Raw genomic sequence first — 15,147 nt, forward strand, 5'->3', positions numbered from 1 at the left:
AACCGGATCGAGCGAAAATAGGTTTGCACATCAAACTTCCAATCAAGATTTCTCTCTCGATACTCAACCAAATTCAAAACCACAAGTTGCATTGCATTCTACGTTGAAAGATCTATCTAAGCCACATCTTAATTCAAGCAATGGTTGAGATCGAAAATTTACCTTATGGATGAAGCAGATGTTGAATCACGCGTTTCCAAGTCCAAGAAGGGGAAACAGATGAAGATCAATGTTGTGGAAGTTGAATGGAATGAATGCCTCAGCTCAAAACAGCTCCAGCTCAAAGATTCTTCAATTTGCCATGGTAGATCAAGCTTTCAACAGTCACGATTCAGCAACCTTTTGGCCTTGATTTGATGAAACAGTTCCTCAATGATGCATGTAGAAGGTGGATCCAACAAGAACGAGCCAAATTGATGAAGAATTCGATGAGAAATGATGAAAAAAGTTGGAAAAAGTTTGGAGAAAAATGAGAGAATTTGGAGGGAAAGTTTGTTAGATCTTGAAGAATGAAATGTGATTATGCAGTTTCTGTTATGATTAATGCTTTATACCATGTGCTAATCCATGTGTTAATCCAAATTAGCAAAATCCAAGTGAATTAGCAAAGTGCAATTTTCATGTGTTTTGGCCAAAATGCCCTTTTCTAGATGCATCCAATGTAACAGTAGAAAACCAGTGCAAACAAGTCATATTTGTCATTTGGAATGTGTTGAAATTGGTTTGGTATGCAAAAGCCATGTATTTCACAAAATCACCTTTTTTCCCACCAATTTTCAAATAGTTCACTTGAAAAATGACATTTTGCCATGATGATTTTTGATGAAATATGATGATGCATCATGAAAGTACATGTAAAATGTGGTTTGCTCAAAGAAAGATCACCCAATTTGGCCATTCCATGTGAAAGTTATGCCACTTTGAAATTCAACATTTTTGGAAAATGATTTGATCACAACTTGCCAACCACACATGAGAAATTCATGTTCTTGGACTTTTTGGAAAGGTGAGAGCAAGATCTACAACTTTCATGTTGGACAAAATTTAATTTGAAGCATTTTTGGACACGTAATTTTGAGGTGAAAAACTTTCCATTTTTGGCAGTTTTCAATTACAAGTCACTTTCTATTTTTGGAAAGTTTCCATCTGATTTGATTTTCTTCATTCTTGATGTTTGAAATGCCAAATGAAACTTTTTTAGACATGAATGAAGTGTCTCTAACCCTCTCCCTCCTCCAAATCCATCAATTCAAGCACAGTTGACCACAGTTGACTTTTCTGACTGATAGATGAATCTGGCTATGCATTGATCAAGTTGAGCCTCAAACTCCTGATGAAATGGCTCAATGATGAAACCTTAGCTTCCATAATCTCAATATAATCACAAAATGATCCCCATATCCATTATAGACCCCATCTCCTTGCCATGCCCTGATTGGCCCAATGCAACTGATTAGGGTTGACCAGAGGTCAAAACCCTAATCTCAAGGTATCTGATCAATCTCTTGGATGATATCAAGACCATGATGATGATGATGTATCATTGCAACCAAGATGAAGCTCAACCCCCTTGAGAAATCAAAAAAACCCTAATTGGGACCCCACATCCTCAGATGATCAATGATCATTCCATAAACCCTCAGGCTTGAACCTCAACCTCTCCATCTTCTGACCAAGACTTATGAGGATGACTTGCACAATGTTTCCACATGATATGCAATATGCTAATGACTAATGACCTAAGAAATGCAATGCAATATGTTAAGCTAGTCCCAAGAGAGGAGGGCAAATTTTGAGGTGTTACAGCTGCCCCTATTCAATCCACTGTGAACCTGTCGATATGAATAGCCTCGGCTTTCAGATGATCAGGATGAAGAGTGATTGAATACCAAGAACAGACGAACAATTTGCACTCCGATGGGAAAATAATTAACAATGCCTGTCAGAATCGGCAAAGAACACAATCTCTGAAGAAGAATTCGTCTGGTACGGAAAAAGTCGGCCTGATCACCGAAACAGAAACGTCGACCTGGATACCAAAATAAATGGTAACACAGGGATAACCATGGCCTGAACACCACATCCGCTGGGGATTATTATTTCTTTCTTTTTTTTTCTTTTTCTTGAACCCCGAAATTTTCCTTCGCGCAAATGATCCCGGATCACTGCATTTGAACCCCGACATCTTGTTTGCCAAAATAATGAACCCCATTCTCCATTTGAACCCCAGTCGCCTGACGATAACTTGTGATCGCCATTGTGAACCCCGTTCTCCAGAAAACACCCCGTGTCTCCTTTTCTCCATTTGAACCCCGCTCTCCAGAAAATGTCCCAACACTTCCTTTTCTCCGTTTGAACCCCGATCTCCAGAAAACACCTCGTGTCTCCCTTTCTCCATTTGAACCCCGTAATCGCGCTGATCGCGTAACGTCCTGTGATTTCATTTCCATCTCTGTCCGACGGAAAAGTTTCCTCCAGTATCGCACTACTGGGGAACATTGCTGATCTGACATCATGATGCTAAACTCCTCAGAGTAACATCTTCAACCAGACACTAACTAATGACTGGGAAGAAACTCGACGTTTACTGGACATCGAACAATGATGTTTACTTGACACCAAAGAAAACACTCGACCAGACATTAACCAATGACCGGGAGGAAACTCGACGTTTACTGGACATCGAACAATGATGTTTACTGACACCAAAGAAAACTCGACCAGACATTAACCAATGACTAGGAGGAAACTCGACGTTTACTGGACATCGAACAATGATGTTTACTTGACACCAAAGAAAACACTCGACCAGACATTAACCAATGACCGGGAGGAAACTCGACGTTTACTAGACATCGAACAATGATGTTTACTGACACCAAAGAAAACTCGACCAGACATTAACCAATGACTAGGAGGAAACTCGACGTTTACTGGACATCGAACAATGATGTTTACTGGACACCAAAGAAAACTCGACCAGACGGGGATCGACACGACACTTACTGGTATTACAAGAATGCTGAACTCCTCAGAGTAACATCTTCAAACTTCCGTCTCGCACGACAGAAATCTTCCTCCAATATCGCGCTACTGGGGGGAATACCATTGACCCAACGTCACAATGCTGAACTCCTCGGAGTATCATCTTCACTGACCGGCAAAACCCATTCTTGGATGGTAACCACGGCTTGAGTCGCGCTGATCACGAGCTTCATTTCCATCTCTGTCCGACGGAAAAGTTCCTCCAGTATCGCACTACTAGGGAACATCGACGTCATGATGTTAAACTCCTCAGAGTAACATCTTCCAACTTCTGTCTCGCACGACAGAAATCTCCTCCAGTATCGCACTACTAGGGAATATTGCTGATAAAAAACGGCGCCAAACTCCTCGGAGCAACACCTTCACCCTTAGGCAACCACTTCTCAAACGATGACCACGGCTTGAGACTAGCTTATGCTTGCAATATGATGCATGATTGATTTTTCTGCGTAATGCTCCATAATTATGGAAATGCTACGCGATTCATTATGCAATATGCCATGCCTATCTACATGATGAATGCATAAAAAGGTATCCCCTTTAAGGGACTCTTCCGGGGAGCTCGAGACACTCTGCTGAGGAACTCGCCAACACTCCACTTTCCACCCTGCTGGGGAATAGCACCGCTGTTGGGAAAAGGCAACCCTTGCTGGGGAAACCTCCTTTGCACCCGACCCGCTTGGGGATTGCTGGGGAAAGAACCACCACACACTCTGTGGGGAAACAACGGTTTTTTGACTTGCTGGGGATATAAATCCCAACTCCGCTTGAGAAGCCACCAACCACAGATACCTCCGCTGGGAAATAACAACCTTCAGGCCTGGCGACTGGGGAAGCATTGATCTAAAACCTGCTGGGGATAACCATCCTGACCCTGCCAGGGAAGCCACAGACCTTGAATCTGCTGGGGAATTAGTCATTCTGACTCTGCTTGGGGAGCTGAGGACAGTCTGGTACTGAACACCCGACGACTCGTCGAACCATGGTATTCATATCCAACTCCCATGTCAGCTTTCCAATTTTGAGAACTCCCAGACTCGTCTGGACTTTTCTGATTCATCACCTTGTATTCCCAACTGCTTTGCGCTCGACGGAGAGCGAACTCCTGGGATTTATACAGACTTTTCAATCTTCAGACTTTGAAGAGTCTTCTTGATTAATCTCAAGGGTCGTCGTACGTCTCGCCGTCATCTCACCATTCTCCATCCATTCGTCCCTGACTGGACTCCGTGGGGATTCTTTTGTCAAAAGCTTCACATTACACCTGCAAGTGGGGGAAAGATACCTAACAGTTCCTGCAAAAGAGATCATTAGATAAAACCGTGCCCCAGGCGTGTCAAGATTTCAACACTTGGGTCACCCAACCTTCCGAATAAGATTTCAAGCTTTCAATCTTATAAACATGCATTGGAAGGGATCTCCATGTCTTAAAATGCAAAGATTCTTTATCAGAAATAATTGGATGTTTTTGCAATCAAAGCGGTAATGAAAAACAAAAACAAAATTATTTGACTGAATATGCATTTTATTGACTGAAAAGGTGTGGCTCAAATTGAGCAATACAAAGGAAGCAATTCCTGAAAAGAGGTAATTGCGCACAAAAGGAAAATCTATCCTAATGGCAATGCGAAACCCGTGCTCTCATCGAGTTCCAACTCGGTTACACCCCATATGTCCTCAGACTCTCCGTGCTTTCTACCTTCTGAACAAGACGCTTCTGATTGATCCCTACCGGGTATTATCCATGATGCTTTAACCAAAGCGCAAACGATCATGCTAGACGCAGTTGTTCGTTTCAATCCCTCTTTTGCCTGGACCGCCCTTTCGGGTTTTCAGTCCACCGGGATACCCTTTTTTGCCCAAGCCGCCTTTTCAGGTTTTCGACTTGCCGGGTGTACAATTTTTCCTTTTTATCCCTAATTTTTTCCCGAACCTTTTCTTTCGGTTTTTTGGTTCGCCGGGATGCCCATTTTTGCCTGGACTATTTTGTTCTTTTCGTCCAGCGGGTCTCTTTACACGAAGTATTTTTTAACTGCGTCTGCATTCACAGGGGATGGAAAATCTTCGCCATCCATGGTCGTTAACAACAAGGCTCCGCCAGAGAAAACCTTCTTGACCACGAATGGACCTTCATAATTGGGTGTCCATTTGCCCCTTCGATCGTTGAGGAGGAAGGATCCTTTTCAGCACCATATCACCTACGCGATACACCCGAGGTCGTACCTTTCTGTCAAAAGCACGTTTCATCCGCTGCTGGTACAACTGCCCATGACAGATGGCCGCCAGCCTCTTTTCTTCAATCAGGCTTAACTCTTCGTACTGGGTTCTTACCCATTCCACCTCTTGCAATTTCACGTCCATCAGGACTCTCAAAGAGGGAATCTGAACCTCAACAGGCAGCACGGCTTCCATTTCATACACGAGTGAGAAAGGCTTTGCCCCAGTAGATGCACCGAGGTACAATACCCAGGATACAAGCTTCATACTTGCCACATTGTCGGCGCATTCAAATGCCAGCCTAGCAGCACAAGGAATGTGGGATCTTTTTGGCGTAAGCAAAGCAGCGCCAACTCCGTTTCCATTCATGTTAATGGCCCCATCAGACATCAGAATCCGTTTGGATTTAGGGTCAGGCCCCTCCTCCGGGATCGATTACTCTCAATCTTTCGATTTGAGCACCTCGAGATGTCCTCATCAGGGAACTCAAACATCATCGGTTGATAATCCTCCGTGGGTTGTCAGGCGAGGTAATCAGACAATACACTCCCCTTGATCACTTTCTGAGAGCATCACAAATCAGTTAATATTCTTTTGCACTCTCGCAACCCGTTCGGTCAATGCTGACTTTTCAGATATGTACCTGATCAGATCCATCTCGAAATCCACAAAGTGGTATGAACCAGCATATACTGTCTCAGTCGGCGAGCAGCCTATGCCAAAGTACATCAAGTTTTCTCGAGCAGTGAATGTATTGTTTCACAGTCGATAAACTTTTTGCTAAGGTAAATTGCATGCTCTTTTCGACAAGACTCGTCATGCTGACACAATACACCTCGTAGACCCCTCGAAGGCCGTCAAATACAGAATTGATGGTCGTCCCTCCACAGGAGACGTCAGAATCGGAGGCTCCTGCAACTTATTCTTTTATCTCTCGATGCCCCTTGGCAATCATTATTTCACCCGACCGTTTGATCTCTTTTTTTTTCAACAGCTTGAATGGGTTCACACATGGCTGTTAGGTGAGATGTGAACCATGACATGTAGTTCAATCTACCTAATAGACCACGAACCTCTTTTTTATTCTCGGTTCAGGCACTTTCCTTTTTTTTTTTTTTACTTTAGCAGGATCAACCTCGATTCCTTTCTCGCTTACAATAAACCCCCAGCAGCTTACCGGCCCGCACTCTGATAGTGCACTTATTTGAATTCAACCTCAGTCTGAATTATCTCAACTAGTCAAACGACTTGCCCCGGTCTGCCAGATGCCCCTCTTTTGTTTGGGACTTTGCTATCATGTCATCAACATAGCATTCAATTTCATGATGAATCATATCATGAAACAAAGTCACCCTGATACGTAGCATCGGCGTTCTGCTTCTCTAGAGGACAGTCTTCTCTCCATGGCAGCTTGTGCATAGCGACATCGGTATCCGACCCTGGCATATCCTGACACGACCAGGCGAAGGTATCCACATGCTCTTTCCACAGGGCTACCATTCTGATCTTGACTCGCCTCTGAAACGGCCCCAATTTTCATTTCCTTTCCGACCTCGGCGGTGCCTGGATTAACGATCTCAACTCGCTCTTCATGCGGCTGAATCACCTTCTCCTCTTGTTTAAACAACCTGGCTAATTCCAGCAGATCACAATCTTCTTCGCCTTCTCTTTCAGCATGATAGATCGGATTGTCGAAGTCATACATAGGTGTAACCGAATTGTTATCAATGAGATCCGGAGAATTACTTTTCGAAGTCAGAACGAGACAAATCAAAAAAGGAAAAATGAAAACAAACATTGCCATTTTTATTTGTTTTTAAACTGCAAAAATAAATGAAAAACAGGGAACACCGCTTTTAATGTGCAAAACATCCATTTATTAATGATGCAAAATGTTGCAAAATGAAACATGAGGTGGCCCTTACAATGAACCAATACGTTTCGGGCAAAACGTATGGCTTTCATGCAAATAAAATTGAAACAGAAATTATTACTCTTCCGGACGAGTGACAGTGCTGATCTTTTCAGGCTTTCCAGTTTCCTGGTACGCACGATTTTATTCATTGATCAATCTCCCAGTCACTGTCAGTTTCTTCACTCACCACACCGGCGTGAACTGGATCTAGCATTCCAGCACTGATAAACGTGAACGATGGACGGCGACCTCTGTTTTGTCTAGACGACTCTCGATCTGGTTGATCCGCCTTCACCATAATGCCTATGATCTTTCCCCAGCCTGGGATCCCTCCATTTCTCACCACTTCCAATGCCTGCTTGTAAGAAGAAATGGACGGCTTTTTCTCTTTCTCAACACCAATGGCATTTTCCACCTTGACGGTTTCAGCTGCCAGACTGAGTGCTTTACATCTTGCATCGTCCATTTCTACTTTCATCATTCTCTGGACCGATTTCCCAATTACTACACACCCTTTTGTAGCGATAGCTGCACAACAATCATCAACACGAGGGGAAGCTCCATTCTTCGTCGGACGTTTTGGGACCACAGACATTGGTATTTTTAACTGATCCTCCCCAGTCACCTCTATCCATTTCTTGTCCTTCGACATCATTTCCACTTTTACAGGACCATGCCTCGTCACGGGGTTAGCGCTATCATCTGTCGTCGGTGCAAAGGTGATTACCTTAGAATCCACCAAGTCCTGGATCACATGCTTAAAAGCTTTGCAATCCTCAACATGATGTCCGGGTGCCCCAGCATGGAATTCACACCTGACATTCTCATCATAACTGGCAACCCTCTGATCCGGTTTCCCTGGAACCAATATCCTCGGCTGCACCAACCCAAGATCTTTCAACCTTTTAAACAGAGAGGCGTAAGTCACGGGTGGCTTATTGAAATGACGATCTGTCGTCCTCCTTCTCACTTGGCCCACTGCTCTTTGTGTCCTCTGTTGAGGTGACTGTTGCCGCTGTGGTGCAGGTGAATCACCAACAGGAATGGTTACGGTGGCAGCATAAGGGTGGTAACGATCTTTACCGCATTCTCTTTTAGTCTGCGCACCACCTGATTCAACCTTCTTCTCGGGCTGACCATTGTCAAGGGATTTCTTCACTACGAATGACGGAGCTTTCCCCTGAACTTTCTCCTTGATCATCCAACCCTCAATCCTTTCCAATCTCTCGGCCATGGCTTTCTGCCCCAAGGCAAGCCCTTGCACAACACTGAACAAATCCCTCACCATCTCTTTCAGTTCGAGGATGTCGGCGTTGGGAGGATCCATCAGTTTGGATTTGTTGCCCCCAGCAGGATATCTGAGCAAACGAGCTATGCGCACCGGTTGACACCTACAAAACAGCAAATGGGTTAGTATGACTCACGCATGTACCATCTATCCATATGAGGAAGACTCTATCCTTTGATTCTGGCTTCATCGAGACAGATAATATTTTGACATCACATTCTGAAATTCAAGATGTCTCTCAACCAAATTCTCAATCAATGATACTCCCCATATGGCTAGACATAGGTTCGATGCAGATGAATGCAAAATGAGAATGATGCAGATGTATGAATGCAATGCATTGCCATCCTCCAAGTCCTCTGATCATCTGTTGCACTGATTCACGGTCTCTGAACTGATCACAACCATCTGAGGTACTGATTAACCATAAATCCAACTCAAGGGTTCCGAAATAAACGGAACTGAAAGGTACATCATCATCATCACCAGGCAATCTCTGAGTAGATAATCACAACAATCTCTGAACTCTGAATCGGCCCGGGGAATCCTGAAATAAACGGATCCCCACTGATAAATAACACGGACAGCACTCCGGCGTCTCAGAAAGAAATGTCCATAAATCCGACTTATAAATAGGACTCTGATCAACGGAACCAATAGTCACCGTCAAAGTCACCATCTGATCATGCATCTGTAAGAATCACCCTCCCCTCACAGGTAAATTCTAATCAGGTCATCCTAAGGCGGATAATAGTCTCGACAATCGGGCAGAGATACTCAATGGGTTTGCCCTTTCGGGTGTGCCATTGTAGCTCCCTTAAGATCGTCTAAACCAAAGATCCGGGAAATGATCGGTCACCAGAGTCAATAGCTCAGATGAGGTGACTCAACCAGAGTGGAGTACCCCACAAAGGAAGAGCACTATCAAATGAACCTCGTCCGGCTTGTGGTACATCACGTTGCCAAACACATGTTGACCTAACATGAAGGAGGCAACATGAGACCACACTAATCCTAGGTGTATACTCGGGCCTGGGTTTTAGCCCCACTCAGAACACCCACTCCAAACAACGGAACCACCTGCACAGAGGACGGCAACATGATAGTATGATGCATGCAAATATTTATGCAAATATATACACAGTCAGAATAATAAATGCAATAAATAAAGCAACACAAGCAACCTAAACTATCCTAGAACGCTAGGAGAGACTCGCTTAGGGAAGATGGACCAGCAATAGGTCAACTTCTGTTTTCCCCAGCAGAGTCGCCAGCTGTCGCATCCGCGAAAAACAACCGGCGGGCTAAAACAAAAACAACACAGAGCCGCCACCGTGCGTTATTTATCCCAAAAGAGGGAAAGGAAACGCTCAGAGTAAACCTGGAAAAAGCATGGTCTCGCGACCAAAGAGAATGGGATCGGGAGTCGGTTACGCAAGGGGAAGGTATTAGCACCCCTCACGTCCGTCGTACTCGACGGGATCCATGCTCTAAAAGATAGAACAAGGTTGCTAAACTGCTCATAAACATCACACACACGCATAAGAAACAACACAGGTGGGGGAAAAGAGGAACGGGCTCGCTAGGATATCGCATCCTATGCCTACGTATCTCCTCTGGAAGGAGAATCAGAGCTGTCGTAGTTCGGCTCACGCACACCGAAACAAACACACGCACAGACGCTGAGACGTCAAAACAAATACACAGACAGGCAAGCGTGGAATCCGAATGCCAATCGCTGGACTTACATCAGATTCCGAACCAAACCAACAAACACACTCAGGATACGGACAGCCAATCGCTGGTCTTACATCCATATCCTGACACACAAGAAGAAACAAGCAACAAGTTACTAAGGAGTCGGGAACTCGAGCCTAGCAACTGTCAAACAAACACACACAAAAAGAAAAAAAGTGCCCGGAGAGACCTTGCACGGTCTCCTGCCTACGTACCTCATCTGGTATGAGGATCAGGGCGACGTAGTTCCCCTGAACGGGAAAGAAATTCTCGCCTAACCAGATAACAAAGGGAGACACACTACTAGGGAGCTGGACTCGAGCCTAGATGTTATCATGCATATCATCCCTAAGTTAAGGTTTCTATCCTAACTTGCACAGGCAGCAAGCTAATCCTAAACAGGCAAAGCAAAGCATGCAAGCATAAACAAAACAAAGCAAACATTTCAAATAGCACACACTATATCCAGTCAAAGTGGGCTCAAACAAAGGGTTAGACTGCCAAAGCAAGTCAACTGTGTCAGGTTGAGGTTAGCTCTTAACCTTGACATTGAGAGTCAAGGTGAAGCTGATGAAGGGTGAGTGAAGATTAGACTTCACAGCTCTTATCCCTGGCCAGGGAGAGCTTCAGACAAAGGAGCGTGGGTTCAGAATGTGGGAACCCTTCTACACTCAAGACTCTGACTCAACTGTACAACTGTACAAGATCTTGGGTTAATGCCCCAATGCATCAACACAGTGGTGTGAGCAGAGGGACGACTCAACAGAATAGCGGGAGATAGATTGCTTATCTCTTTTATCCGCCAATTGCCTTAATCAAGGACTTTTCCTGCTTGGGGACAAAAATAAACAAGCACAAACATCGCCTCTTAAGGAGGACTTCAGACAGGTGCCTGGCCAAGTAACAGGCCAGGTCTTCCAGACTACATGGAGTTAGTAAGCACTACCTCAATTGGTTAAACAACCAAGCAGCAGCAAGCAAGTTCAAGTGAACTAGAGCAACTAAAGTACCTGAAATCAATCTAGCACAATTAGTATTCAGCTCAAACAGTCAAACAGCAAAGTTAACAGTTAATATGTACAGTCTAAACACAAGTCAATGCACAAAGGTGCAAGCCATAAGGCACAAGACCAAGTTTCACAACCTACAAAACAAAGTCAAAGTTAGTCATAAACAAGTCACAAGTCAACTTAAATGGAGTGCACATCCTCAAGCATAGGCCATTTGTGCTATTAACCTGAAACACAACTCAAAAGTGAGATCACAAACCACTAGTCCAAGACTAGGGCCAAAAGGAGATCAAAAAGTTAAAACAGAACATGAAACTTATCCAAAATCAAGATTAAACAATCAAGAATCCAATCCAAGTGGTTCCACATTCATATCATTCATCATTATCATTTCATGAACAAAAAGGCACAAAACATGCAATTTGCAACCTCAAAGGACCAAACAGAATGACTTAACTCAAATTCAATCCAAAACATTTCAATAAATCACCAAAAAATTCATGATCAAACAACATCCATAACATGTCAAGCATACCAAATTTCAGCTCATTTGGATCAAGGGAAGTAGGGAAATGAAATTCATAAAGTCCAGACAAGTTCATACAAACTCATACAATGCACCAAAACAAGCATCAACTTCCATTAAGCATAAAACAGAAATGAAATATGAGAAATGAATGGGATCAAAACCATGATGTGCCTCAATGTGTCTAGAATCACTCCACCAAATTTCACAATCATCCAATCAATAACCAGAATTTCACAAATCAAATGGTAACATGCGTCACAAAAAATCACCAAATGACCAAACAGGGGAGAAAATTCCAATCAATTAGGAAATGCCATCAATAAATCCAGAAACATTCACATGTATTCTCAACATCCATATACTCAATCATGCAAAAATTTGGCTCAATCCAATGTTCCTAAGCACATCAAATAAAATCATGAAGTTCATCAAGCATGGTGTGACACAAATTGTCACACCTCTAATCAAAAATTCATATCTCATCAACCAGGGATCCAAAAATTGCAAACTATACATCAAAATCACCAGCAAAGAGTCCAGAACATGCACACAAAATTTCATGAATTTCTATGGAAGCATCATCATTTTATGAATGATATGGTGAAGCATATACATGAGGCATACATCCAAACAATCCCTAAGCATTTTATTTTTTCGCACGTGCACAAAAATAATAAAAATCATCATAAAAAACTACACATGACAAGGAGAATAATGAAAAAAACCTCACAAAATTTGGACTAAAAATGAATCTCCTATGAATTTTTAAAGATCATGAATCAAAATGAAATGAAGTTGAAAAAAGAATGAAATAAAATGAAATTAATATTGAATAATGGCATTTTTGTAATATTCACAGCGAAGTTCAAAACGACGAGTTTTATTAAATGGCGTGGCTCAATGCTATTGGCTGGTGGTGGCGGTAAACACGAATTCAAACAAGGCCAAGCAAAACACGGATCAAACGCATGCTGAATCATGTTCTTCATCAAGAACAACAACAAATTTCCAGAAAATCATCAAGAACACATCTCAACCAAAATACACATGCCATACATCAAAATCACCGTCTAATCACGTACATCATGAATATGAAATTAGTTTCTCCTAATTCTACTCATGTTAACCGGATCGAGCGAAAATAGGTTTGCACATCAAACTTCCAATCAAGATTTCTCTCTCGATACTCAACCAAATTCAAAACCACAAGTTGCATTGCATTCTACGTTGAAAGATCTATCTAAGCCACATCTTAATTCAAGCAATGGTTGAGATCGAAAATTTACCTTATGGATGAAGCAGATGTTGAATCACGCGTTTCCAAGTCCAAGAAGGGGAAACAGATGAAGATCAATGTTGTGGAAGTTGAATGGAATGAATGCCTCAGCTCAAAACAGCTCCAGCTCAAAGATTCTTCAATTTGCCATGGTAGATCAAGCTTTCAACAGTCACGATTCAGCAACCTTTTAGCCTTGATTTGATGAAACAGTTCCTCAATGATGCATGTAGAAGGTGGATCCAACAAGAACGAGCCAAATTGATGAAGAATTCGATGAGAAATGATGAAAAAAGTTGGAAAAAGTTTGGAGAAAAATGAGAGAATTTGGAGGGAAAGTTTGTTAGATCTTGAAGAATGAAATGTGATTATGCAGTTTCTGTTATGATTAATGCTTTATACCATGTGCTAATCCATGTGTTAATCCAAATTAGCAAAATCCAAGTGAATTAGCAAAGTGCAATTTTCATGTGTTTTGGCCAAAATGCCCTTTTCTAGATGCATCCAATGTAACAGTAGAAAACCAGTGCAAACAAGTCATATTTGTCATTTGGAATGTGTTGAAATTGGTTTGGTATGCAAAAGCCATGTATTTCACAAAATCACCTTTTTTCCCACCAATTTTCAAATAGTTCACTTGAAAAATGACATTTTGCCATGATGATTTTTGATGAAATATGATGATGCATCATGAAAGTACATGTAAAATGTGGTTTGCTCAAAGAAAGATCACCCAATTTGGCCATTCCATGTGAAAGTTATGCCACTTTGAAATTCAACATTTTTGGAAAATGATTTGATCACAACTTGCCAACCACACATGAGAAATTCATGTTCTTGGACTTTTTGGAAAGGTGAGAGCAAGATCTACAACTTTCATGTTGGACAAAATTTCATTTGAAGCATTTTTGGACACGTAATTTTGAGGTGAAAAACTTTCCATTTTTGGCCGTTTTCAATTACAAGTCACTTTCTATTTTTGGAAAGTTTCCATCTGATTTGATTTTCTTCATTCTTGATGTTTGAAATGCCAAATGAAACTTGTTTAGACATGAATGAAGTGTCTCTAACCCTCTCCCTCCTCCAAATCCATCAATTCAAGCATAGTTGACCACAGTTGACTTTTCTGACTGATAGATGAATCTGGCTATGCACTGATCAAGTTGAGCCTCAAACTCCTGATGAAATGGCTCAATGATGAAACCTTAGCTTCCATAAGCTCAATATAATCACAAAATGATCCCCATATCCATTATAGACCCCATCTCCTTGCCATGCCCTGATTCGCCCAATGCAACTGATTAGGGTTGACCAGAGGTCAAAACCCTAATCTCAAGGTATCTGATCAATCTCTTGGATGATATCAAGACCATGATGATGATGATGTATCATTGCAACCAAGATGAAGCTCAACCCCCTTTAGAAATCAAAAAAACCCTAATTGGGACCCCACATCCTCAGATGATCAATGATCATTCCATAAACCCTCAGGCTTGAACCTCAACCTCTCCATCTTCTGACCAAGACTTATGAGGATGACTTGCACAATGTTTCCACATGATATGCAATATGCTAATGACTAATGACCTAAGAAATGCAATGCAATATGTTAAGCTAGTCCCAAGAGAGGAGGGCAAATTTTGAGGTGTTACAATGTCCATGTTGACTTTGATTTAACCATTTGAATTTGATTTTCTTCACTTTGGTGCAACCACGCTTGGTCATGTCTTGAACACTTGAATTTCTTGCCTTAACAACCAACCTTTACCCTGCTGCACAGACCCTTGCAATCGTAATACTATAGCAGCCAAATCAGAGCATGAATTCCACAAGGTCATAACATGATGACTGAAATTGGAACAATGGTGTGAGCTAGGCCATGTGAAACAATGCCTGACCTGCATCAAGTCCTGTAGTGACCAACCATTAGCCTAACCAAGTCTAACTTGGCCTGCTACAATAAAAAGCTGCAGCAAACACCACAAACCTTGGCCTAAGTCAATGCAGCAAACAACAACATGTACACATCTTCATTATGTGCCAAGGCAGACCACAGTTGAGGCAGCATTCTTCTGACCGGCAAGAAATGCATCCAGGTCCTTGACTGGTACATCAAAAAACAGCACCCTG

The sequence above is a fragment of the Lathyrus oleraceus genome, chromosome 6 (genome assembly GCF_024323335.1).
Source record: "Lathyrus oleraceus cultivar Zhongwan6 chromosome 6, CAAS_Psat_ZW6_1.0, whole genome shotgun sequence".
Taxonomy (NCBI): Eukaryota; Viridiplantae; Streptophyta; class Magnoliopsida; order Fabales; family Fabaceae; genus Lathyrus; species Lathyrus oleraceus.